Source organism: Lissotriton vulgaris, chromosome 1_1 (assembly GCF_964263255.1).
Source record: "Lissotriton vulgaris chromosome 1_1, aLisVul1.2, whole genome shotgun sequence".
Lineage (NCBI taxonomy): Eukaryota > Metazoa > Chordata > Amphibia > Caudata > Salamandridae > Lissotriton > Lissotriton vulgaris.
This window is the reverse complement of record NC_141685.1, coordinates 1,383,591,306-1,383,615,234: the sequence shown is the minus strand read 5'-3', so window position 1 is coordinate 1,383,615,234 and position 23,929 is coordinate 1,383,591,306.

Below are 23,929 nucleotides of genomic sequence, written 5' to 3'. Positions count from 1 at the left end.
AGAATATTATTAATTTCATATAAATCTGCTCATTACGTTTCCCAACTCCATACTAATACCCCTTATAAATGTTTACCCAGCCAAGCTAATATTTTCAAGCAGCTTTTTTATTATTTATGACAACATGCAAAATAAATATGCAAAGTGCAACATAGCATTTTTATGTTTTAGTGTAAATTTTAAAAGCACACACAGTTAATACAGTGCACACAGTTAATACAGCGCACACAGTTAATACAGCGCACACAGCAACATGCTTAAGTGTTTTAGATAGCTTTTCATGCAAAAAGCATTTAGCCCCATGTGTAGTGTTTGGTGCATTATTAATTCACACACATATTAAAAAGAGGTGTTTTAAACTAAACATATTTTTCAAAATATGCAACATACCAAAGTTTTTTAAGACAGGAATAGTGAATTTAGATTGCAAGGATGAGCTGGGAAGAGAGAAACACATTCTATTAATCTTCAAAGCTAAAAAGGCCACTTTTCTCTACACTGCAAAAACACATGTTAATTCAGCACAAGCATTTCAGACTGAATTAGGCCTCACTTTCATGTTTTTCATGTGCCATGTTTTTAACTTGCACCAAAATATGCGTGGCAATTTAAATGCAATCTGTCTGAAGCACAAAAATAAAACAATGCATGACTGCAGATGAAATCTGCTCCATCACTTAGACCAGGAGATTTGGAACGAGATCCCTGCCGGGCATGGGGTCTACGAGTGAAGGTCATGATCTTGCCTTTATGAGCTTGCCTTGCTGGGCTTTGGTGAGATATGACTGTGCAAGGAGGGAGCACCTTTCCCAAACAGAAGGCATATGGTAGTCCTTCTGGTTGTGGGCCCATTCAAGCCCCTCCCTGCTGCTCTGAGGTTGGTGGAGCGCAGCTGTGGCGTACCTTCTTTGAGCAAACAGAGTTCTTCGAGGATGGGTCTTATGTGACTCCTCTATGTACTGATCACTGTACGTAGCTTGAAAGGTATCGTTTATGGGTTTCTACATTTCCTGATTTGAGTACACAACACGCATGCATGTGAGGGATTACTGTCACAAAGCAGGGTATGGATGCTGTATTAAATTAGTCCATTTTCATTCCCCTACATTCATTTTCTTTCAACACCCTTCTAAGTGTATTTAAAGGAGCGCTAGATGTAGGTGAACTGTCTTTTAGACTTAGAGGGTTATACCTTCTGGATTACTAACATTTAGCGATTCCTTTCCTGATTTTCCTCGCTTGTGATTTGCCGTTATAGGGAAACAGCATAAGAAATCTAGGTATTTAGAATCGTCCTCTGACAATTCAAGATCTAGGTCTAGGTCTCCAATTCGAAAGAAATCCAGGAGAGCCTCCTACACTGAAGATACTACTTTTGTGGGGAGAGTTAAGAAAATTCTTCTGCAGACTTTAGTGGGTATCCAAGAAGGGCCTAAGACTCCAAACAAAAGATGTGTGGATTTCTCCTCTTCTGGAAGTGATGATGATGTTGAGGAGGAGAAGTTATCTAAGTCTTCCAATCCAAATGTCAAATACACCTATAAGGAAATTCTGCCTGAAATCCTTTTCAGAATATTATCTAAGATGGCCTTCCTTCCATCTGACAAATCTTCCAATTCTAAAGAACCTGTTCTACAAAAATGTATAACCTCTACTGCTGGAGACTTCAGCCTAGATCATTTATCAGCATATCTGGGATGTAGTTCAAAGAAATGGACGGATCCAGATAAATTCATCATGCATTGCTTCATGTCTAAGCTTTATCCATTGAAGGCTTGACTATTTTCTTATTTCACAGTTATTAAGTTCTTCCACACAAATAGAAAAACTGCCTCGAGTACTATCCGATCACAATCCTCTAGTATGCACCCTAGAGCTAACACAAATGGGCCAGAAGCCAAGATTTTGGACCTTCGAGAAATCCCTGCTTCTTGAAGAAGATTATTGTAATCATATGCGAACATGGATACCCACCTTTTTAGAAAATAATATAGGGAGTACATCTATAGAGATAGTGTGGGATGCTTTAGAAGCTGGAATCCGAGGGGAAACGACACAATACTCAATAAGGGTTAATAAATTGGCCAGAGACCAATATAAATTGTTATCGGAAAAACTACAGGGTTCTGAAGAAGAACTCATTAGGGCAACCCATAACTCTTTAACTGTAGAAGAGCTCACTAAAATTCAATATCAAGTAGCAATTGATAAGGCTGCTATTATGAATACATTTATTATCAAGGCAGTTAAAAAAGCCACCGCACATAGCGAGAAAATCTACGAAGTAAGCCAATCAGTTGGTCATCAACTCGCCATACGTATGAGGCAAGAAACATCTCAGAACTTCATACGTGAAATATCAGATCCAGTGGACGGCTTAATCTCAGAAAGTAACAAAATTAGAGAGGCATTTTGGTATTTCTATAGCACTTTATACAAAGAGGAAGGAGGTGCCGATATAGACAGTAAAAGAGAATACTTAAATCAAGGAATATCCAGCAGACTCGCCGAAGAAGATCGAGATGATCTAGAGAAGATACCAGTCCTGGAAGAAATCCTAGAGACAGTGAAAGCTTTACCTAGAGGAAAAGCAACTGGCTTAGACTCGATCCTCCTAGAGTTCTATATCACCTTCTTAGATCAAATCAAAGGGATTCTCTTGGAAGTATGTGTGCATATATTTAACGGGGGATTACCACCAAGATCATGGTCAAAAGCGAAAATAGTAGTATTCCTGAAGAAAGATAAACCTCCTAATCAGATGGGCTCTTATCGCCCTATCACTTTAATTAATGTGGATTCAAAAATATATTCCAAATTAATAGCGAATCGTATGGCACCACTAATCCACAAACTTGTCTCACACTCCCAGCATGGGTTTATACCTGGAAGAGGAACCACAGATCATATTCATAGAGTGATCACCCTCTTTGACAGCACAGAGATGACAGGAGACCCAATGGCGCTTATTCTTTTAGACGCTGAAAAAGCCTTTGATCGGGTCTCCTGGTCATTTCTGTGGTTGGCAATGGGTCACCTAGGATTTAAACAAGGATTCATTCAGGCAGTACAAAAACTATATACCAGCCCTAAAGCAGTAGTGATGATAAATGGCAATCTATCTAAAGAATTAACAATATCAAGGGGAACTCAACAGGGATGCCCATGCTCTCCATTACTGTTTTCCATCTACATTGATCCCTTTATTCGCAGTTTGGAATCTAATGCCGGTATTATCCCTATTCGGACCCAAGGCTATATAACAAAAACTCTTGCATATGCCGATGACATAGCCATAGTAACATCAGATCCAGTATTAGCCCTACCTATAATTGAAACCGAGGCCAAAAACTTTGGTAATATGGCCGGCTACATTCTCAATCAAAGTAAAACCCAAGTAGTCTTAAACGATAAATGCATCATGATAGATCCTCGAGTGACAATAAAGGCGACCTACTTAGGGGTATGTATCTCCTCCAAACTCGATAAATTGGTCGCATTAAATTTGAGCCCTCTGCTAGATAAAATGCAGAAAGATCTTCATCGTTTAAATAACCTACACTTATCTTTGATTGGCCTTGTAAACGCCTTAAAAATGGTATACTTCCCTAAACTGCTTTATATGTTCAGAGCAATCAATCTGGAAATCTCTGAATATTGGTTCAAATTGATGGAGCATACTTTCTCAAGTTTTATTTGGTCCTATTCACAACCACGTAGAGCCTATAAGCTCTTGACTCTTCCTAGAAAAAAAGGAGGCCTAGCCCTCCCTAACCTCAAATTATATTATTGGGCTTGTATGCTCTCATATAATCATGAACTCTTTTTTTATTAGATAATAATGAGATAGTCTCAGGGGAAGACCTACCATTAATCCATCAGCAGGTATTAGGTAATGGGAGCAGGGGCTATCTGTGGCAATTTCTTTAGGATAGCCATCACAAAAAGGTCCGTCTAAAGACCTTACTAGGAGGGTTTAAAGCGTGGAAAGCTGTGAGGAAATTATTGGGCATCGGACGACTCTCGCTCTATTCTCCACTAAGCAATAATCCGGCTCTATCTGAAATCTTTAGTGGAGCCTGCATTAAGAGATGGACCATGACTGGAATTACACACTTTGGATGTCTTTTCGTAAATGAGGGGTTACACTCGTTTGAAACCTTGAGGGAAACATATCATTTGGAATGGAGGGACTTTTTTAAATATCTACAAATTAGAGATTTTTTTACCCAAAGAATTAGAGAAAATACCTTGTTTAATAAAATACCGACAGCAGAAACATTAATAAAACCAAACAAATTTACGATTGGTGAGATGTATTCTCACTTGGTATCCCTTCTTCCGAACAATCTCGAGAAGGCATTACAGAAGTGGCAGGGAAAATTAACAATGACTATGGAAGAATTCAATCATGCCTATGATTTATCCCAAACCATCCTTATGTCAACCAAACTGCAAACACAATTTTATAAAACATGCTTTTTCTTGTATTATACCCCAGATAGAATCGCTAAATGGGGAAGTGGGAGGGGTACATGCTGCTTTAGATGTACATTATCAGGCGGATAGCATACACGTATTTTCTTCCTGTGTAAATTTATCCCCCTTAAAACTGAGTATTGAACAGTTTTTAACTGAGATTCTAAAAACCAGAATAATCCTCTCTAATGAAATGATTTTGCTTGGAGTAACCAATCTCAATGAATCATCACTTGGACATGAACTAATATTTATCGCCATGGCGGTTCTAAGAATATGTATCGCTTCTGCCTGGCTAGACCCTAACCCACCATCCTTTCAACAATGGTTTTCTAGATTGCTAGCTATATTTAATTTGGAAATGGCTATATATAAAAGAACAGGCAGAAGAAGGAGGGCCAGGGGATTGTAAATTTGGAATCCTTTGATCCAGTGGTCCCAATCTCAAAGTAATTCTCTGTAACATACAGCCATATTCTGCGGGATTTAAATACCACAAAAACTTAAATGGTTAAAGCTGCATATCATTTGAAATCTATAATTATCCAGATGTTATGTGTATCTCCTCAAAAAGAAGGGAAATGTTTTCTTGGTTTTTTGATTAATCTACTTAGCCATTATTGTACAATGTACAAATTCTCTAATTTTTCTGTGTTTATATGTGAAATATTCTTTGCTGAACCTGTATGACCTGGGGGGGTTGGGGGGTGGGGGGGTTATATACACTGGGAAAAATTCAATAAAGATAATGAAAAAAAAAAAGAACCTGTTCTACAAAAATGTATAACCTCTACTGCTGGAGACTTCAGCCTAGATCATTTATCAGCATATCTGGGATGTAGTTCAAAGAAATGGACGGATCCAGATAAATTCATTATGCATTGCTTCATGTCTAAGCTTTATCCATTGGAGGGTGTTAACAAGAAGTTTCCTTAATCTGCGTTTATAGATTTATTGGTTAACATCTAGTGGAGTGCACTTTGATGGCCAAGGAAAATATAATTAAGGACTCTTCTTATAACGACTGATTCTACGCTAAAGAAGGATTATGCAGGAATCAATTTTGCTGTGCAGGCTGGTACTTATAGAATATATCCGAATCAATGTATGCTTTTGGATTTCAAACTAATATCCAAAGCTGTTCGAGAGGGAGAAGAATGTGTTGCTCTTATTGAGTCTGGAGAAACAAACTGAATATTTATCCGACATCTCTTTGGATGTTGTCAGAGCAGAACCTTTATCAGAAAGCGCAACAATTACTATGAGAAGAAATGTTTTCTAAGAGACTGGCACACTAATTACACACAACAAAATGCAGCCTTGCGAATACCATTTGAGGAGTTAAATTGTTTGGTCCTGAATTTGAAGAGAAGCTTCATCGAATCTTCATAGAGAAAAAGGATATGTGTAATTACACCGCATACCAATACCACACGTGCCATTACAACGCGGGTATTGATACGTGATGTAAAGACCACGACTATGCTTTTACCACGCATGCCATTACAACGCAAAGGCATGTGTGGCACAGCTATAGTTGTGGTAAAAGTTTGCAAGGTAAGTGACTCTACTCTACCCTACTCTAAACACTAATATAGTACCCCTACACAACCCTCCCTCGACCCCCAGTCCAATCTCCTACAATAACACTACACTGCCCTGCACGACCTCCCAACACTGCCCTAAAACACTGCACTACACAAACACTACCCTAAACCCTAAAACACTACACTACACAAACAGAGCACTACCCTAAACCCTAAAACACTACTCAAAACTACCCTAAACCCTAAAATGCTACACTAACACTACAGCACTACCCTAACCGTAATACACTACACTGCACAAACACTACCCTAAACCCTAAAACACTACACTACACAAACACTACAACACTAACCTAAAATACTACACTACACAGACACCACAACACTAGCCAAAAAACCTAATACACTACACAAACACTACCCTAAACCCTAATACACTACACTACACAAACACTACCCTAAAACACTACACTACACAAACACTACAAGACTAACCTAAAATACTACACTACACAAACACTACAATACTACCTTAAACCCTAAAAGACTACACTACACAAACACTGCAACACCACCCTAAAACCTAAAACACTACACCAACACTACAACACTACCCTAAACCACTACCCACACTACTCCCACCCCTACACTATTCTAAACCCTAAGACACTACAACACTACCCTAAACCACTACCCACACTACTCCCACCCCTACACTATTCTAAACCCTAAGACACTAAAACACTACCCTAAACCACTACCCAAGTCTACTTCCACCCCAAGCACAATCACTCTTACCTCTCTTTCCTGTGGTTCCTCTCCAGCGTCGCCGTCTCTGCTCCGGGTTCCTGCTTCCTGCTTCACAGCAGTGCACGTGGTTGTGAGGAAACAGCCTCAGTTTCCTCACAACGAGGTGGATCAGCATTACATCGCATGCGTTGTAACAGTGCATGCGATGTAATGGTATGCGTAGTAAAGGCTACGTGTAGTTACATCGCATGCGTTGTAATGCATGCGATGTAATGGCACAGCATGGTAAAAACCATGTTGTGATTGCTGTTCCCCAGAGAAAAATACTCTAGCCCATAAGCTTTCAGACAGTTCTACATCAGATTCAATCCTTGTAAAGATTCCTGTTCGGATCTAGCTACCAGAACAGTGGCATAACATAGGCCACTGAGGTGCGGGTGTGCCCGAGCTGCGGGTGGCCCCCTCAGCACAGTACTCGGACCTGAGAGCCCCGGATTAAATCCGGAGCAGGGGCCCCTCAAAGTACCTTGTTGGGGGGCCCCCTCAACTTTTGTTACGCCACTAGGGAGTGATGGGAGATTTTAATTGCATCGTCTCTATGCAGCAATGAGCCAGGCATTACAAAAAGGTAAGGTTTCATGGTGAAGATTATACAAGTCAAAAAACATAATCAAAGATTACTGAACTATAAAAGATACCTCTCAACCTTTTGCAAGAACTTGGTAGGTGAGACTCTCAATTTCAGTCAAAGACTCCTCATTTTTTATTTGGCCAAATATATTAGTATTTTTTAGTCATGTATTTGAATCTGTTGGCCTCATTCTCAACCTGCACTTGTAGTACATGTTGCAACACTACAAAACGCAATATAACACAGACTATAAAATATAGGTTTTGCCAACTGCTTAGTCTCCACAGATGTACGTAGAGATTTTAGTAGCAAAAGTGGGAGGGACACAGGGAAGTTGATGGGAAAAGGGGAGAAACACTACTTAAGGGAATGGGATTAAAGAGGAGTAAAATGGGTTTAGGGATGATCAGATAGGGATTGAGGGAGGGACGTCACCCAAACAAACAAAATTATGCCAATTGCTTTACTCTGTGGGTGGAAACATGTTACTTACGCTGAATACCAAAAATAGAAGACTTATTACAAAGTGTAAACCTATTCATTAGTGTGACGTCCTTTATGAATCAGTCCATGTGTGTTTAGACTTCACTGCCCAACATTAAGTCACGTGCAGAGCAAGTTTAAAGAACAGAAATTAATTTTAAACAGGGGTCTATCGAACTACATTTTGCTCCCAGTGGTGAAAGGGTTAACTATTTGAGCTGACCTACTTAGGTTACTTGAAAAAGAGATGATCGACAGGTCACTACTTCGAATCTTGGCATGGCCTTCCATCTTCCTAAAGGTTTGTAAAATGAGTACCTTAATCTGGGTAGTCCTAATAATCCTTTATATACATTACTTGCACAGCATAAAAAACAAAGCTGTGTCTGTGGCCACAGCAATGGGGGTGAATAAGGGAGGCTGATGGGTGAGTGGATGTCACCCATCCAAGACAGATGGGCTGGGAGGTACGTATAAACCAAGAAAAACCTATGGAAGTAGAAGCAACAGTTTTGGTGATAGCAAGGATGATACCTGTGGCAGTAACAGGAGAGTGGTATTACATAAAATTATGGGGTAACCTGCAGAATGTGAAGCAGACACCTGAGTCTCCAATATTTCACATATATTAATTGGCCTTGTGTAGGATGGGGACTCTCTAAAGGAAGAATTGAGGCCACTCTGTACCGCAGGTGCTAGAAGGGCCTGTGTATCCTGTGCCTGTAATAGAAGTGGAAATGGGATGGTAGCGCAAATTACAACTCCAGTAAATGACCTACTGCTGGCATCTGTGGCATATGCAGATGAGGGATGTGTGAAGGGGACATCATTTCAAATCAAGGGTGAAGGGAATTCAGTGTGACACAAAGAAATACATGCTTAGTCTCAACAATGTTACAATAATAATTCACCACCCTCTGTCCTAAATCCTCTACAGATGTTCTAACAAATGTGAAACATTTAGACAATAAAACCTTCTCCTAGTGAATAGATCCAGAGAAAAAAATGAGATATATACTTGTTGCACTCCTATATACACACTATACCAGATTCAACAGTAGTAACCAGCCTGACCCCTGCAGTAGCGGTCGCTCCTCCCTGGTATCTCTTCTTGGTATCATAGCGCTTTTCTCCCCACTGCTGCCAAAAACAATTCTGACCAGCCTGACTCACATTTAATTGTTGCCTGCTCAGTTTTGTAGCGCTTAATTGCCTGCTCAGTTTTGTAGCGCTTAATTTTGCTCAAGCGCTCACATTGCCTATAATAATATTTGTGCTTAATTGTAAATTGTGCCTGTGTACTATCATAGCGCTCCACTGCTCGCATTGCCCGCATAGCTTCCTTAGTTTAATCTGGGTCTGATTGTGCCCATAGCTGCATTTTCACATCGTGCCCCAGTCTTGTCCTGTTTGCCTTGTTGTCGCTGCCATTTGGTGGTTGTGCCTCCAGCCCGTCCCCCTGGTCCTCGCAAAACCCACTCCTCCCGCATAACGTTTGACGCTGCTACCCTCTTTGCCCTTAACCCCGGACGCACACCACAATGCTGCGAAGCTGCCCCAGGACACACCCATGGTCCTTTCGCCTGCCACTCCTGCAAGTTCACCTGCACCAGGACCCACACCAAATCCACTACCTCCAAACACAGCTCCAACTCCAACCACCTGAAGTGCATCCTGCTGAACACCCGCTCGGTCCACAGACACGCCACTGAACTCTGGGACCTACTCGACACTGCATCGCTGGATGTCGCCTTCCTTACAGAAACCTGGATGAACGCTTCATCAGCGCCCGACATCGCCATAGCCATAGCCATCCCGGACGCTTACAAGATCATCCGAAAAGACCGCACCAACCAAACAGGAGGAGGCATCGCCATCATCCATAAGAACACCATCCGAATCACGACCTGCTCCGACGATAACCTAGCGACCGCCGAACACCTTCATTTCCAGATCCACACTGACCCCAGGACCACACTTAGAGGCACCCTCATCTACAGACCACCAGGAACCCGCACACAATTCAACGAAGACATCACCGACTTCATCAGCCCACATGCCCTCACCTCCGAGAACTACATTCTACTGGGAAACCTCAACTTCCACCTGGAAAAGAAAAACGACAGCAACACCACCACCCTTCTGGACAACCTGGCCAATCTCGGACTCAAACAACTTGTTGACACCACCACCCACCTTGCCGGACACACGCTCGACCCTATATTCACCTCCAGCAAACACATCTCCTTCGATCACACCACAGCTCTCCATCGGACAGACCACAACTGCGTTCACTTCAGCTACAAAAAGACCACGACCCACAACCCCCCACAACCTATTCCTCAAGGAAACTGGAACAAAATCACCACCGACCAACTCTTCACATCGCTAAACCAAATCCTCCTGCCATATCATCGGACCCAAACCAAGCTGCCACCAAACTCACACAATGGATCACCCACAGCGCTGACGTATTAGCACCCTTGAAAAACCATCAGATCAAACAAGGTAGCAAAAAGGCCCCCTGGTTCAACGATGACCTTAAGAAATCCAAGAAGTTATGTCGTACCCTCGAGAAAACCTGGAGAAAAAACCCAACCTCTGACAACCTGACCACCTTCAAGGACGCCACCCGCAAACACCACCAATTGATCCGATCCACCAAGAAATCAGCATTCAAGGATCGACTCGACAACAACGCCCACAACAGCAAGGAACTATTCAACATCGTCAAAGAATTTACCAAAACCACCGCCGGCACCAACGACATCACTCCCTCCCAAGACCTCTGCGACTCTTTATTCTCTTTCTTCCACAACAAAATTGCCGACATACATAACAGCTTTGAAAACCAGTCCGATGAACAGCCCACTCCACCCACCTCCGAACCAAAACAGCACTCTCACAACCTTTTCGCCTGGAACCCAATCACCACTGAAGACACCATCCGCCTGATGAACTCCACTCACTCTGGATCGCCAACCGACCCATGTCCCCACCACATCTTTAACAAAGCAGACTCCATCATCGCACCCCATCTCCGCCATGTCATCAGCTGTTCCTTCAACTCCGCTACCTTCCCGGAAAGCTAGAAACATGCCGAACTCAGCGCCCTTCTGAAGAAACCCACAGCAGACCCCTCTGAACTTAAGAACTACCGCCCCATCTCACTCCTCCCATTCCCTGACAAAGTCATTGAGAAAGCCGTCAATAGTCAGTTCGACGCCTTCCTTGAATCCAACAATTCCCTCGACCCTTCACAGTCCGGCTTCCGAGCCAAACACAGCACCGAAACCACCCTCATTGCAGCTACAGACGACATCCGAACGCTACTGGACAACAGAGAAACAGTTGCCCTCATCCTACTCGACCTCTCCGCCGCCTTCGGCACAGTATGTCATAGCACACTCATACAACGCCTCAACAACGTCGGAATACAAGGAAAAGCTTTGGATTGGGTCATCTCGTTCCTCGCCGGAAGAACCCAGAGAGTCCACCTCCCCCCATTCAAATCAGAGGCCACCAAAGTCATCTGTGGTGTACCACAAGGATCTTCACTCAGCCCCACCCTCTTCAACGTATACATGAGTCCCCTTGCATCCATCGCGCGCCAACACAACCTCAACATCATCTCCTACGCAGACGACACCCAGCTGATCCTCTCCCTCACCAAAGACCCAAACACCGCCAAAACCAATCTACATGAAGGAATGAAAGAAGTAGTCGAATGGATGAAGAACAGCTGTTTAAAACTTAACTCAGACAAAACGGAAGTCCTCATCTTAGGATCATCCCCCTCTGCCTGGGACGACTCATGGTGGCCACCGGCCCTGGGTACAGCACCCATACCTACAGATCACGCACGTAACCTGGGCTTCATCCTAGACTCCTCCCTCTCGATGACCAGACAAGTCAACGCCGTCTCATCTTCATGCTTCAACATCCTGCGCATGCTCAAAAAAATCTTCCGCTGGATCCCCACCGAAACAAGAAAGACAGTCACCCACGCACTGGTCACCAGCCGACTGGATTATGGAAATACCCTTTACGCCGGGACCACAGCCAAACTACAGAAAAAACTCCAACGCATCCAAAACGCCTCAGCCAGACTCATACTGGACATTCCCCGTCATGCTCACATTTCCGGTCACCTGAAGGATCTCCACTGGCTCCCCGTCAACAAGAGAATAACGTTCCGTCTCCTCACCCACGCACACAAGGCCCTCTACGACCTAGGACCCGAATGCCTCAACACACGACTGTCCTTCTACACACCCACCCGCCAACTACGATCATCCAATCAAGCCCTCGCCGCAATACCGCGCATCCACAGATCCACCATGGGAGGAAGATCCTTCTCCTACTTAGCGGCCAAAACCTGGAATTCTCTCCCCACTCACCTCCGACTTACACAGAACCACCTCTCCTTCAGAAAGCAACTAAAAACCTGGCTATTCGATAAGTAATGCACCCACCCTCCGTCAAGCGCCTTGAGACCCTCTAGTGCGCTATACAAATTCCTGAACTTGAACTTGAACTTGAACTAAGGAAACGACTCCAGTGGAAATAAACAATTACATCACCAGCTTAACTGTGTGCTCTGGAAAGCAGGCGGGGAGAGGATGTGTCCTGGGGGGGAAACAGGAGTGAGTGATAGGGACGAAATCCATCTCGTTCAAAATGGAGATTTAAACAGACATATGGCCTAACTAAAAAATAATAATGATAGCTTCACTTCTATGCATCATAGGAAAATTCTTTCAATTGCAATTATATTAATTCAGTCTATATGTGTAGGCTCGTATGTAAAATTACATATTATATGCCATTATTCGTGCACAAATTATACCCTTGAAAAACAGTTCCATAGTGTGTAGGATGCTGTTCAGGGATGACAGTGTGGTGTCTGTTAGACTTTAGATCATGTTGCGACCACCAATCAGATGAGAGAGTGTGAGAGTTTCAACAGCAGTTCTAAAGTTCCTTTCAGAGAGAAATGCTTTCCATTTCTTTAGAGGAAAGAGCTGGTGCCATGCTGTCTTTGTTTTTACAGAATGTGTATAATGGATATAATGGACACTTGCCACTACATTCACCTTCTCCATGATGTTCTTCCAAAGTCGGTTACAAATCTTGGGGGTATGGGTGTAGTTTCGGCATGTGAATACCAAAGAAGGCGACCTGCTAATTCACCACCTCCTCAGCCGTAGCCGTCAGTTCACAGTTCGACCATCTACTTGGATGCCATGGTTGATAACATTTAGGGGATTGCTGTCAATGAATAATTGAAGGGGACGGTTAATAGTGCTGGGTTCTGCCAGGTGGTCTCTGTCTAATGCCCTACATACAAAATGGCCACCTATTTGGCTGTGATGAGCTTGTGGGTCACAATTAGGCAGCCGGGGTGTCCCTGAGAGCGAAAGTAAGAGTTCCTGTGTTGCAGTTGTCGCTACAGATATCCAACCCACTTACTTCATTATGCTTGATGGGGGTTGGAATTGTGACTACTGGTATTTCATGTATGTGCTGTGTTTGTGCAGGTAGTGAATCCATTGTGCTGATTGTGCATATATTCCAGAAATACCAACACACCTAAAATTAGTACATATGCTAATTTCACATAAGGAAATTCCCAACCCACTGGGCAGTTCTTTTACTCTTATTCACATTTCTTCTATGCATATTTAGTCCACACTATCGGCATTTACTGATTTAGAAGCTGATGCTGTTTTTATGCTTAGTGAATAAGGCGTGCAAAAAGAACAGTTGATGGACAAAATTCTGATCAATTCTTTTCTCCCCCGGCTATTCCAGTTTAAACCTTAAGACTACCCCCCAAGGGAACAGTCAAGCTCAACTGCAAGATCAGGTCCTCCCTGGACTGGAAACAAGCATCCTGGGACCAGTTTTGTGGCATCACCCAATATCAGCCAGTCTAGCTTGACTCCAGTGGCATGGAGAGCACAGGACCCATGTCTGGGCATACCCGTCCCACTCGGGGTGACAAATGCAAAAAGAACAGCAAGCTTGACATTTTGATGCAATCCCAGGTCTACCATTAATGATAAATCTGGGAATGCCCATCAATCCATGGGAGGATGCGTGGGAACACCCTGCTCCACCCAATGAACTCCTCCCCAAGGCAGAGTAACGCAATGCAGCAATTTGCGCTGAGTTGAGTTACTCTAGATTTATCAATCCACGCAAAGTCATGTACGGTAGCCTTGCAAGGCTTGATATATCTAACTAAAGAGTTGCGTCGCTCTTGCACCTCTTTGCATGGTGCAAGGGCAACAAAACTCTCTAATAAATATGCTGCTAGATGTTTTTGATTCAACAGAAATGTCAATTTCTTTACTTCTGTTCAACCTGGAATTTCCAATGTCTTTCAATTTAACAAGTGTGGAGTTGTGGGCCATAATTTATAACATAAGCAATTTTGACACATAAACTTTAAACCATACCCTGGAGAAGTGGTAAAGGCATGCATGGACTTCTGCCATGAGCTTTTCAAATGGTCTGGCAATCATAAGATATATGTGTCGGGTGACTTTTCCAGGAGATTGCCATGAAATGCAAAACTTTCCTGACACTATACTTAAAGCTATGTAGGAGAGAGACATTGTGCAGACTCCTGGAATCAGCCATCATGCTCCTGACTCTTCACAGCTGAAATAAAAATTTTACAGAGCCCAGAGATCTGGAACCAATCCTGGAGTCCTTGAAATCATTATCTATGGACACTACACCACATTTCACTGACGCTGAGGAAGTGACTAGAAAATTGGCCCTAGGGAGAAAATGTGGCAGGGCTCCTCCTCAAGGACAGAGATAAATCCAGATCGCCAATGAAATTATGAAACAGTAATGACTTCCTACTTCTCCTCTGATGCATCCACCTAGCTAAGGGGCTCATTACGATGGCGGGCGGACAAGAGTCCACCCACTATTGTTGCGTGGTTGGGACAGGCCGCCAGTCATAGGGCGGTTCCACCACTGCAATTACGATGCACCCACCAATATGGCGGGTGCATCCCAGCTATTTAACATTGTGGACGGTGCTGCTAGCTGCAGCACCATACACAATGTAAAAATGTCATGCTGTGCATTTCCCGGCACTACGTGGCAGGTGTGTTTCACCACCATGGAAAGGCTTGCGGACGGTGCCTGCTAGGCACCACCACCATTTCCCAGATCCTGTCTGCTTTGCCAGGCAATCCTAACGATTGCCTGTGGCGGAAGCGTGGCGAACGGTCTTTGCACCTGCCATACTTGCAGAACGATTCCCCCCCGCCATCGTAATGTGACGGGGGAAATTGGCAATCAGATGGCGAAGTTCCCGCCACTGCACGGCTGGCGGTGGCGCGCCTTCTGCCATCCTAATGACCCCCTACGTTCTTTCTCCCCCTCGCACCTGCCAATTCATCATCGTGGCATCAAATACATTGGACCATGCTGCAAAGGCACATGAAGTTTCACCTACTCACCTTCCAGGGTAATGGAAACCTGTTATCCCATATCTTGAATTCTGTCTGTTGTATCAAGATGACTCTATATATGTAGTAGAAAGAATGTGGAACACGGGGGCTTCCAGCAACCACACCTTTTTTTAATGGTTGTAGACCTTTTCTATCCTACTTGCTCATTCTCCACACTCTGCAAACCTTTTGCCCATTCTCAGATGTATGCCACCTCATGATGTATGTCACATGGCCCCAGTGAAGTCATTGTCTATAACTCGTGGGTTATGGTTCAGAACATAAAGAGTCGATGAAGGTGTGTGGGGTGGGAGGCTCTCTGGAGCTAGTCTCACAAGTTTAAAGCTTACTGATTGTTTGGTGTTGATCGGCTTGGTTTTACTTTTTGTTAATTGTTTATTACAGAAACAGAGCTCTTTGTACTGTGCTAATTAGGCAATACCCTAAAATTAAAAAATCTTTATTACCCTAAACAAATGCCCCATTCCAACTCTTATTGTCACACTCTTTCTTCTCTCAGCCCCTTCGTTTTATTTTGCTCTCTCTTTCTGTTGTAGAAGCTTTCTACTTCTCTGTGAGTGAGAGTGGAGTTCTTTCAATGGTGTCACACCTGTTAAAAACAAGGTCATCACTGCCTTCCTTCCTACGTGGTGAATGCACATCAAAAGCCCTGTACAATAATGTATCTCAATGTCAATGGCATCTATAGCAAACAAAAAACATTTGCTTAGTGCCAAGCCACCTGATATTGCATTGGTTAAAGAGACCCACCACTCAGTGACATAATTAGAGAAATTGAGAAGAGACTAGGTGGGGAAAATAATCCACAGCAGTTTGACAGCACAACATATCAGTCCAGTCCATGAAACACAGTCTTCATCCGTATCTAAAAAAGGTGGGGTGCCAATTCTTTTCCATAAATCTCCACAATATACTGTTGTCTAGACATGAGTGTATCCAAAAGTGAGACATGTGTTCACTAAGAAATGTGTCCTAGGTATTATACTTGCACTAGGATATGTATATGTGCCTAGTACTTCAAAAGCCTCCTTGGTAGTGGACATTTCTAGAATAGTCGTCGAAGAATATAATTAGTGGTGACAGGAATGTAACCTTTGACCAGATACTAGATAGGAGTAGATACAATTTTCAGAGACAGAGCAATATTGCATGATATAATGAGTGAACAAGGGTTAGGAATCTCTGGCAACTGCTACACCTGAGGGAGAGAGAATTCACCGTTTTCTCCTGTGTCCATGACACTTGTTCCTGGATAGAAAATTCCCTTTCCTCTTACTCAATCCTCCAGTGTTCCTTTGACTGTTTGATTATGGACGGTGGAATCTACTATCACTCACCAATTCTTATAAACCCTTAATATGGAAATTGATGCCGCAGGGTCCAAAAAGTGGAGGATGAATATCCATAAGAATAGAGGGGCATATTATCAAGGGGGTTTATCTCCGCTTTTTGGGCTTTAAAAGCTAAGAAAGCAGAGATAAAATTATCTCCCTATTACCTAGCTGTCGCTAACACCAGTTAGCGACAGCTAGTAGGAGATAGCGACCATCTTGGCCCCGCTTTGCATGTCAGTGATATTTATCACTAATGACATGCAAAGTGGGCGTGCCAAGATGTTAGCGACTGGAAACAGTCGCTAACATCTCTATCTCCTATTACCAACTTTTGGAGATATTCGCGCTTAGCGGGAATATCTCCAAAAGCTAACACCTGCCCCTGAGCAGTTCTTAGCCAGGTTATCCAATGGTAGGTGGATAACATGGCTAAGAGCATTAGCTCGGTAATGCCTGAATATCGCTGACTTCTCAGCGATATTCATGCATTGCGGCCGATTTTTATCGCATTTGTGATAAACCTTGGTAATACCAAGGTTTGTCTGTGATAAAAATCGCCGCAGCTCAGCGGTAAATTTTTGTCTCTAACCAAGCAATAGCGATAATTATCGCTATTGCTTGGCAATATGCCTCAGAGTTCCTTAGCCAAGGCCTCCTTGAGAGCACACTGTGTGACTATTTGGATTTTAGGATTGAGTCTGCTTGTTCCTCAGACACCTGAGAGGCTGGCAAGGCAGCCATCTGGGACAGTATGATGAGAAACTTTACTGTGTACAAAGTTAGACTTGAGAATGAACAATATATTCTTCTTATATTAGGCATTTGATAATCAGTTACAACACGTGCCCAACACTAGAACTACGGCAAAACTTTAGTGATAATGTTCAATTCACTAGCAGGGCAAAATATGCTTTGTCTCGGCTGCAGTGGGCGTACTGCAAGCAGGTAGAGAAGGCCAGCAGAATGCCTCTGCCTCAACTTAAAGGGAGTTGCTGGCTGCCATACAGGGGAAGAACGAGGACAGCAATGCCATAACCACGCATCCAGGGGTGAGAATTAAAACCTTTGCCAAGTACTTCCAACAGCTCTATACCTCTAACAACCCTGAAAACTACTATGGCCTCAATATACTTTATATCTAGCCTTCTCTTGCTCATTCTCTCTGAAGAAGGTAGAGCCTTACTAGAGAAGGTAATATCGGTTTAAGAAATTGAGATGGTGATGTGGGACTTGCCAACCTGTAAGGTGCAGGGTAAAGATGTGCTTCCAGGCACATTCTATAGAATCAACAAATCAGTTACTGCTCATTTATTGTATGAAGTGTTGAGGAGAACTAAGGCAACAAATAAAATTAGTCAATATTTCATCGGGCAATAATCATTTTGCTCACTAAAGAAAGCAAGGGCCTCCTCTAGTGCTCATGCTACAAGCCTGTATCCATAATAAACACAGCCAAAAACATATTGGCCAAGATGTTTGCAAACCATCTCAATAGATAATCCCTTGTCTAATCCATGACCAGGCAGAGCACCCAGATACCATCTGAGAATGTTATCAGATGTACACTGGCAGGTTAAAGATTGAGTCCAATAGAGATACCTATTTCAGATACTATAGGCGATCAGCATTGGTCCTGATTTTAGGTTAAGGTCAAATGTCTTTCTGAAAAGCCTACAGCACATATACATTGAGGAGTATTTCTTTCTGATGCAATTGTGGTTCATAGCGGACAAGGCAGCCCTGCCCGTTTTAATAAATTCCTTCTTGACCTTGTCAGGATATCTGGAAGAACTTGTAAGAATGTTAAACTGGCCAACAGGAAGATATATGGTGGTAGACAATATGTAGCCAATTATGGCTAATGCCAGTAACGATTTAGCCCATGGGTCTGCTTTATATCTGTCTCTATGAGGACGACTTCAGGTCATCAAAGATGGTTTCAGCCCCCAGGTTTCACTGCACCTAGGCGTAAATGCTCCAAATCTTGGTGAATATGGAGAACTCCTTCTCTCTTATTTTGGTGCACCACAGTGCAGCAACTTTGCTTCCTGCCCTACATTGCATGAAAGTTTAGTAAATGGACCCCCTGTGTGGTATTTTGACCATTAGCTCTACACTAGAGCCCAAATTTACAAAGGCATTGCGTCAGGTTTGCATATTCCTTTTATCACTGGGCCAACACAAAGTCCACTGATGGAATTAATTTTCAATCCAACACAAATTGTGATTTATGCTGGAATGTAACCTGAGAGTAAAACAATTCAGAGCCATGTGCTCTCTTGGGTTACTTTGTGTTCACCCCTTGGGCGCTCATGACGAGCTCAGCTCGTCATGAGGCACAGTGGCGCTGGGCTCATGATGAGCTGAGCTCGTCATAATGGCCGTGGAACGCCCACGCGGGAATAATTCCCCTGCAGTGCTGGGCATTCCATTAAACGGACGTGGTCATGACGAGCTCAGCTCGTCATGAGCACAGCGCCACCGTGCTGCATGACGAGCCGAGCTCGTCACAAGCACCGCGGTGCCTCGCTTGGCCCCCCTCCCACCGCATCGCGGGGGAATTAGCCCCGTGGCGAAGGGGTTAAGGTGGCATTCTATGAGTGGTGTATGGGCACTCCCATGCAACTACCTATGGAGTCTGATGCAAATCCCTTTCTACAAAGAATTTCAGACATGGATCAATAGTTACTAAGCCTTTTCATTGCCCTCGTGTTGCGCTAGGAGACGCAGGGCCAAGGAGGGCTAATCGGGGAATTCCAAACCCATGCAAGGCTTGATTTACATGACCCTGCTTGGCATCCTAAAGAAATGTAACGCAACGCAGCGGCTTTTACTGTGTCGCGTCACACTTCTTAGTAGAAGCCATTTGATGGGTAGAGCATGTTCATTCTTGTGCATCCACCAATGTATTTCACCTGATTCCAGATTGACTAAGGTTTGTAAAGCTACAATTGAGTGAAATCGGCATGCCTATCATAAAGAGGATAAATGTGTAAATGTTGCCTCTTTACCTCCTCTTTCTATGTGTGATGCATTCTGAATCACAAGTAGGACTACGATAAGTGCGCAAGTGCAGGGAGAGAGCAGAACTGCGCCATTTCTTAGTAAATTTGGCACAGTTCCCCTTTTTCCGGTTAACGCAATGCAGTGCAGCAACTTTACTAACTGCGCTGCGTGAACTCTTTGTAAATCTGACCCTAATCTCACCTGGTTTATGCACGTGCGTTTGACATTTGAGAAATTAGGGGGCAGATGTATCAAGATACCATTTTGCACTTCTCAAATAGCGATTGTTAGGGAATCGCTATTTGAGAAGTGCAAAATGGTATGTATGTAGAATTTCGCTATTTATTAGCGATTCCTTAGAATTCCTTAATTGCGAGTAGCAAATTGCTAATCGCAATTAAGGAATAATTTCCCATTCATTTCTATGGGCCAGGAGGCCCATAGGAATGAATGTAAAATTATACTCAATTTGCGATTAGCAAATAGCTAATCGCAAATTGAGAATAATTTCAAGGGTGCAAGGGTGTCTTAAGGACACCCTGCTGCACCCCTGAATTTGATATGTGTACGCATATGGCGCACATACATGCCCTAAGGGCATGTATGAGCGTCATATGGCACCTTTAGAATTTAAAAAAAAGTGCTTTTTGAAAAGAATTCGCAAGTTACCACCAACTACAAGTTGATGGTAATTTGCGAATTCTTAGTCAAAAATCGCAACACTGAAATGCTTGATACATTTCAAATATTAAATCGCAATTTGCCATTTCTTAAAAGCCTTGCAATGTTAAGGAATCGCTAAATTAGCGATTCCTTAATATTGTGAGGCTTTTTGAATGATACATTCCAAATCCCGTTTTTTTTGTCGCAAGCGCTGCTATTTTCCGAATCGCAGCGTTTGCGACAAAAAAAACGGATGATACATCTACCCCTAGGCCTCATACACTTTAGAAATACCCCTTGCCTCATAACATTTTCTACTGTGCAAGTTCAAGAAAATATGCATTTGGACTCACTGGATCAAAAAAGAATGCTGGAAACTACCCATTACATGTTCACAGAATATTTTATTGCTCACAGTCAAATTCCTCGGTTCCAGACCTATGTCATATATGTCGAGCCACAGTCTGCGAAAATATTGTTCCCACAGCTCAGAGTGGGCATTTTATCTTTAATAGGTTTACTGATCTAGTAACTGGATGCTAGCAACCTTGTGCTGTCAGTGTGATAAGTCACCCGAAACAGGAGTACAGTTCTTAATTTGTTGTCCCTTACATCATGAGCCCAGGATGAAGTTGATTGGTTAGGTTTTTCTGAATATGGGTACACAAAGGTACATGGCTGTTCTGCCATAGTCAAATGAGAGGCCCTATTTATGAGAAGCTACCGCAGCACAGTGCCGTTAGTTTCACAGCACAGGGATGCAACATATTTACAATATGTTGCATCTCTGTGCTCCTGCCTGTGCTGGCACACAAACTGCTGCTGTGCGCCAGTGCAGGCCCCCTTGCACCATGGTGCGGGGATGTCTGTGTTGTGGGGAGACTGTTTATGTGCAGGAACTGAAGGGGCACTTTCTTGCACAAAAACAATAAATTGAGGTGATTTCCTCTACTATTGTGTGCTGTAGAATGCAGCACGCATTGAAAGAGGAAAAAATGAGGAGCGCCCCAGGGGTGGCGTAGCATTCTGGTGCATTTCCAGGTTAGCGATTGCTCATAAATCTGGAAATGCATCAGTGGACATGGGTGTTGTGCAGGAACACCCACAGCAACAGCCATGTCACGCCCCTAACATACAAAGTGTTGCGTGAAAAGGGGCGATATTTACAAGCACATGTAAAGCCATGCAGGGTGGTTTTAAACATGCTTGTAAATGTCACGGAGCAGGTTGCGCCGCCGGTGCATCATCCAACGTGACGCACTGGTGGCGCAAGGGGCTTGTAAATAAGCATCTTTGTGTTTGCCATGCCGAATTATTTACACTCTGCCTGACTAATTAGGCTTGGAAATGTAGCCATTTCATTTGGAAAATCTTCTGTATTTCGACTCTTGATGTAATTACATTTGTATAGACTCCCTTAGTGCCCTTTCCTAATATGCTGCTGCCTGTAAAACAATGAATTATAATGAATTCATAATTTACTGTGTACGCATACAGAATTTGATAATGAAATGGCTAACAGTATGGCACGTTTTTATTTCATAGACAATACTGTACCTCAGATTGATTTTATTGATGATTCTTACGTCTGGTTCTTTGATTTATTTGCTGTAATGTTTGATAGGTAAATTACCCTAAATAGCCTTGATGAAGATGATGATAATAATGAAATGCGGCCCATGCATTGGGAAAAAGCTCCCTGCACATCAGGATCATATTTAGGTCAAGGATTCAAGACCTCTTGTATATACTTTAGTATATACTTATATATTGTTGTATATACTTATATGTGTCAATATAGAAAACGACTAGCAGAGGTCAGTAAAATACCAGAATCACTTTAGCATTCTCTAGATCCCAGTCCATAGAAATTGTCTTACATGAGCTCCCGTAGACAATAATATTTTTTCCGAATCTTGTATTTTCAGTGAAATGACCACAGTAGGACCTGATTTCATATTAAAAGCAGAGCTTTGGATTATACCATTTCCCTCTGAAAGCCAATATTTCCCTCTATTTGTTCCCATATCTGGCATGTCACATGGTTTGGTGCTTACTTTCCTCCATGTTAAAGAACAGTAGATGTTTCAGCGCCCAGGCTAATGTGCTGCATAGCTAAATAGACATAAGGTCCCAAAGTGAGACCGATTGCATTGCAAATGCTTGTTTTCTTTTGAGAGGGTTCGTCTTTGAAAAGTGAAATAAATGTTGTTCCCTCATGCCACTGTGGCAGGCAGGCATGGCCAGCATTGTGTAACTTTATTTTGTGATCCTGTATTGTCAGTGGAAGCACTACTGGAGAAAATTCCTAATCGTACAGGTGAGTAGCTCTTAACTAAGTTAGAACTCCCAACTTTATATTCAGGTCAAAGTTGGTATAAGTCCACAATTTGTCCATCAACGTTTGTCTTTGACATGTTCAGGTCATCTTAAACCTGACATTATATCAGTGAACATTTTTGCAATAACTGACTCTGATTCTTTCTCCAAAAAATAAGGCCACTAGCAGTATATGTTTGATGGAGCTCCGGACATATGTTGCAATTAATTCTTTTGGATATGAGTTGCTGAAACTGAAGCAGTACAGTAAGGGATGGTCCCAGTAAACAATACTTCAGCAAGAAAATAGAATAAACAAGTACTCACAATACGTCAAAAACAATACATATAATCAATGTCTGAACAGTGTTATTTAATCACACCGTCGTATTAACAAATATATAACGAACACGTTTAGAATACATTGACACTGTGCCCTGGAGAAAAGGAGGAGGGTATTAGGAAAAGCCTTTGGAATCTACAAGTAACACTAGGACACTTTAAGTGTGGACAGTACAAAGCCTGTAAGATGACCATTCAAACTAAGGGGCACATTAGGATGGCGGGCGCCATCCCATTGTAAAAAGGGACCGCCCGCCATAAGGGCGGGGGTCCCGTGTGTGCCATTAGAAATGCACCTGCCAAAGTGGTGGGCGCATCCTGCATCCTTAACATTGTGGTGGGCGGTGCACTCAGCATCGCCCGCCACAATGCCAGGGAGGCATGTTGTGCACTTCCATGTTGTGAATGGAACTGCAGGGAGGTACCCACATGTGCTCCCCCCACACCCCACAGAGTCCCTGGGGACCCGCAACGTGCCATTGCCACGGAAAGGCATTTGTAAACCCACATTCTAACATGGCTGGCGGTGTTTTTCAGCCACCGCCACCATATAGAACCCTTTCGCGCCCGGTCGACATGTTGATATAATATGGCGGGGGTCATTTCTGCACGGATGGATGGCGGATCGCCCCCACCGGGCCGGCGGTGGCTACCTCCAGCCCAGCAGGGGCGATCCGCCCCCCATCCTAATGGGGCCCTTAGAGTTTTACGTACAAACACCATACCATTGACTTGAAGTAATTTACCAATTGTAACACCAGGAACGTGATCAACTGCATCACATGTCCCTCCGGGCTCATTTATGTGGGTCAGACCCCGCAAAATATCAAAGCACGGATACTGCAACATTGCAGCAGACTAAGGTGTGATGTGCAA